The 5,510-nt window shown below is 34.3% G+C and overlaps 1 non-coding gene across 1 annotated transcript; it reads right to left on the bottom strand.

Moving 5' to 3' along the window:
• Positions 1-1,142: 1,142 nt before the first annotated feature.
• Positions 1,143-1,247, bottom strand: LOC111554999. The gene has a single exon (XR_002735386.1). It is a non-coding gene; the product is annotated as a small nucleolar RNA U13 (small nucleolar RNA).
• Between the last annotated feature and the right edge of the window lie 4,263 nt (positions 1,248-5,510).

Raw genomic sequence — 5,510 nt, 5'->3', positions numbered from 1 at the left:
CTATTCCATGCAAATAGTAACCAAAAGAGAGCAGCAGTGGCTATACCAATATCAGACAAAATATACTCTAAATTCAAAAAATGAAAAAGACATAAAGAAGGACATTATAAATTAAAATGTTCAATACAGCAAGAAGATATAAAAACTATAAACATTCATGCATCTAATAACTGACCATCAAAACATACGAGGCAAAATCTGACATAAATGGAGAAATATAGTTCTCCAATAACAAAGATTTCAGTATTCCCCTCTCAATAATGAAGACACCAATCAGACAGAAGATAAGAAAGGAAATAGAAGACAACACAAACCAACTAGATCTAACAGACATATACAGAGTATTACCCAACATCAACAGCATACACATTCTTCTCAAGTACACATGGAATATTTCCCAAGATATATCATATGGAGAGGTGAAATCAGCTGCACTTTCTGGGTCCAGTGGGCACTTGGAGAACTTTCCTGTCTTACAAGGGGTTTGTAAAACGCACCAATCAGTGCTCTGTAAAAATGTACCAATCAGTGCTCTGTAGCTAGCTAGGGGTTTGTAAAATGCACCAATAAGTGCTCTGTAAAAACACACCAATCACTGCTCTGTAGCTAGAGGTTTGTAAAATGAACCAATCAGCACACTGTAAAATGGACCAGTCAGTGCTCTGTAAAGTGGACCAATCAGCACTCTGTAAAGTGGACCAATCAGCACTCTGTAAAATGGACTAATCAGCCAGATATGGGCAGGGACAAATAAGGGAATAAAAGTTGGGCACCCCAGTCAGCAGCGGCAACCTGCTGAGGTCCCCTGCCATGCTATGAAAGCTTTGTTCTTTTGCTCTTCACAATAAACCTTACTGCTGCTCACTCTGGGTCCGGGCCATCTTTAAGAGCTGTAACACTCACTGCGAAGGTCGGCAGCTCCATTCTTGAAGTCAGCTAGACCACAAACCCACCAGGAGGAACCAACTCCCGACACAATATGTTAAGTCACAAATTCTCGATAGATTATAAAAGATAAATATTATGCAAATTGTCTTCTCTGACCACAACAGGATGAAATTAGAACTCAATAACACAAGTAAAACTAAAAACTTCACAAATTTGTGGAAACCACACAGCACACTCCTTTTTCCTTTTTTTCATGTCAGACAAGTAATGTGCCTATGTTGTAACACCAGGTTTGAGGGAGGTGCATTTCATCCAATTGCATGAAACCCAATCATCAGGCTTGTGAACTACAAAAGGATCATACAGCACAATCTTCAACAACCAATGGGTCAAAGAAATCACAAAAGAAATTAGAAAATAATTAGAGACAAATGAAAATGAAACTACATTATACCAAAACTTATGGTACACAGCAAAAGTGGTACTAAAGGAAAAAAACTATAGCTGTAAACACTTAATGTTAAAAAACAAAAAAGGTCTCAAATCAACTACATCATTTTATACCTTAAGGAACTAGAAAAAGAACCAAACTCAAAACTGGCAGAAAGAAGGAAATAAAGATTAGACCGAAAATAAAATAGAGAATAGAAAAATAATAGAGAAAAATCAATAAAACCAAAAGTTGCTTCCTCAAGATCAGCAAAATTGATGAAATTTTAGCTAGATGAACTAAGAAAAGAGATAAAAATTTAAATTAATAAAATCAAAAATGAAAGTGGAGAAGATGCCACATAAATAAAAAGAATTATAATTGGCTGGGTCAGGTGGCTTATGCCTGTAATCCCAGCACTTTGGGAGGCCAAGGCAGGCACGTCAGTTGAGGTCAGGAGTTTGAGACCAACCTGGCCAAAATGGTGAAACTCTGTCTCTACTAAAAACACAAAAATTAGCCAGGCATGATACCCTAGGCCTGCAATCCCAGCTATTCAGGAGGCTGAAACAGAATAATCACTTGAACCCAGGAGGCAGAAATTGCAGTGAGCCAAGATCACACCACTGCACTCCAGCCTGGGCAACAGAGCAAGACTCCGTCTCAAAAAAATAAAAAATTATAAGACAGTATTAAGAACAAATGTATGCCAACAACTAGGTAGCCTATATAAAATGTAAAAAAATTCCAGAAACACAAAACCTGCAAAACTAAACCCTGAAGAAATAGAAAATATGAATAGACTTATAATTGGCAAGAAGATTAAATCAAAGGTAAGAAGATTGAATCAATAATCAAAAAATATCCTGAAGAAAAGCCATGGACCTGATGGCTTCCTCAGTGAATTCTACCAAACATTTAAAGAACTAATACTAATCCTTCCCGAACTCTTCCAGAAAATTGAAGAAATATGATGGTAGAGCTAAATAAGCATTGACTATATAAAACAATAATAATAACAATGTCTAAGTGATAGATTTAACGAAAATAAGAAGGAAAGAAATGTAATATGGGAGAGGTTGATTCAAGTTAGGTTTCTAAGGTTCTTGTATATTTGGGATAAGAACAAACGTAGATAAACTTTAAACATTAAATATGCATATTTACATTTCTAGATTAATCATGACATGTGTAAATGCCAAACTAGTAGAGGAGGAACATAGAATGAGAAATTTTTGTACTTGTTCTCCATCCAAGTCATCAACATCTTTCTCACCATGGTTACCCTACAGAGCAAAGGAGAAGCAGAATGTCGAGAGAGGAGAGGAATAGGTGAATGTGGATATTTCTTTTATGTTAATTTCCTGGTTTATATTTTGTTCAGTTAATAGTAGAATTTAGACTTTACAAAATGACATTTATATACTGTATCCAATTATTATAAACAATGATACATTTATTTCTGAAATAGTCATTAGGGATATATACTGTTTTACCTGACAGTTTCCAGTGCTAAAGACAAAATGATTTAAAAAAAAAAAAAAAAAAAAAAACCTTCAACTTTTGAATAAATAAAAAGACTTTCTTTTAAACATTTACACTAGAAACAAGTAACTTACAAGAGTGAATGAAACATTTCCCAATGGTTGTCCACATGATGGTCCTTTTGTCATTGACTTTAATTTAAAAAGACTAGCAAATATACATGGATTAATCTATACAGTAGAAACCTGGAAGATCACAGATTAAGAAGAAATTAAGTGAATGTGTGTACATGTGTGGGCATTTATAATCTTTTTAAAAACCTGAAAAACAGATGTGACAAGAATAAAAACAGGCAGCCGCATAATGTGTCAAATGTTCCATCTCTTTAATTATGGGCCTTTCATTTTCCCAACTATCTTAAAATAATAGTTAATATATACATCATAAAGCATATTTTGAAGAAAAACATTGAGAGTTTTACAGGGAGAATAAAATGTACTTTACACATATGGAATAGTTGATTTAGTATCCATACAAACTTATCAAGTTTCAGGCACTTGTTTTAAACAAGTACAGCTGAAAATAAATATACTAAGCTCATGGACTAGAATTACACAATACATTTGCTACAGGCCACAGGAGGTAAATTGGTGATACCAAAAAACATGCATGAGGAAGCCCCATGAGCCCTTGTCTATCTTGCTCATCATTTTGTAATAACTCCCTGGGATAATATGGGTAACAAAATGGGCACCTAATAAATATTTCTGAATGAAAATAAAATACATAGGAATTAACCAAGGAGATGAAAGACATGTACAAGAAAAACTATAAAATATTGCTGAAAGAAATTAAAGACATAAAAAATAGAAACTCATCCTATGTTTACAGAGTAGAAGACAATACTTTTAGGACAGCAATACTACCCAAAGTGATCTACAGATTCAATACAATCCTATCAAAATCCTGATGATACTCTTTATAGAAATAGAAAAATTCATCCTAAAATTCATATGGAATATCAAAGTTCCCTGAATAGCCAGAACAGTCTTGAAAAAGGAACAAATCTGGAGGAGTCACAGTTCCTCACTTTAAAACTTACCACAAAGCTACAGTAATCAAAACAGTGTAGTACTGTCATAAACATAGAGAGAGACCAATGGAAGATATAGACCAATGGAATAGAACAGATAATTCAGATATAAACCCTCAAATATATGGTAAATGATTTTCGCAAGAGAGCTAAGATGATTCAATGAGGAAAAGAGTCTTTGCAACAACTGGTGCTGGGAAAACTGGATATCCACATGCAAAATAATGAAGTTGGACCGTTGTCTAACACCATATACAAAAATTTATTTAAATGGATCAAAGGCCTACATGTAAAACCTTAGTAAAACTTAAGAAAAAACACATGGCAAAAGCTTTATGACATTGGATTTGGCAGTGATTTCTTGGATATGATTTTAAGGACACAGGCTACAAACCAAAAAACAGACAAATTGAATTTTATGGAAAGGAAAAAAGTTTGTGAATAATTAAGTGAGGCAATGGATTTGTCAATTAACATGATTTAATCATTTCATACTGTATGCATATATCAAAATATGTTGCCTACCACAAATATATATATAACTTTTATTTGTCAATAATATATTAAGCTGGGTAGAATTTTTTAATATATATTTTTAAGGACAATATCAGCAGAGCAAAAAGGCAACCTACAGAATAAAATATTTACAAATCATGTATCTGATAAGATATTAATATATAGAGAACTCCTAAAACTCAACAATGAAAAAAGAACAATTTGATTTAAAAGTGGGCAAAGGACATAAGTAGGCACTTCTCTAAAGAAGATATATAAATGGCCAATAAGTACATGAAAAGTGTTCAACATCACTAATCATAAAGGAAATACAAACCAAAACTTACATTGAGCTATCACCCCACACTTGTTAAGAGGGATACTACAAAATTTTTTTTTTTTTTTTGAGACAGAGTCTCGCACTGTCACTCAGGCTGTAGTGCAGTGGCATGATCTGGGCTCACTGCAACTTCCGCCTCCCAGGTTCAGGAGATTCTCCTACCTAAGACTCCCAAGTAGCTGGGATTACAGGCCCCACCACCACACCCAGCTAATTTTTTTTTTTTTTTTTTGTATTTTTAGTAGAAACAGGGTTTCACTATGTTGGCCAGGCTGGTCTTGAATGACTGACCTCGTGATCCACTCACCTCAGCCTCTCAAAGTGCTGAGATTACAGGAACACTTTTTTAAAAACATAGAAAATATGTTGACAAGAATGTGGAGACATTGAAACTCTTCTGCACTGTTGCTGGAATGCAAAATGTTATAGCCACTGTGGAAGACAGTATGGCAAGTCCTCAAAAACTAAAAATAGAATTACCATATGATCCAGAATTTCCAATTCTCGGTATATAAAAAAATTGAAAACAGAATCTTGAAGAGATATTTATACACCCATGTTACAATAACAGTATTCACAATAGCTAAAACATAGAAGTAACTCAAGTGTTCACCAATGGGATGAATGGAAAAGCAAAATGTGGTACATGCCTGTAGTCACAACTCCTAGGGAAGCTGAGGTGGGAAGACTGCTTGAGGCCAGAAGTTCAAGGTCACCCTAGGCAACATAGTGAGACCTCATCTCTAAAAATATTTAAAGAAAAATTTAAAAAGGAAATA

Source organism: Piliocolobus tephrosceles, chromosome 5 (genome assembly GCF_002776525.5).
Source record: "Piliocolobus tephrosceles isolate RC106 chromosome 5, ASM277652v3, whole genome shotgun sequence".
In the NCBI taxonomy this organism is placed as follows: domain Eukaryota; kingdom Metazoa; phylum Chordata; class Mammalia; order Primates; family Cercopithecidae; genus Piliocolobus; species Piliocolobus tephrosceles.
The sequence above is the reverse complement of the archived record's forward strand: the minus strand, read 5'-3'. Positions and strand labels throughout refer to the sequence as shown.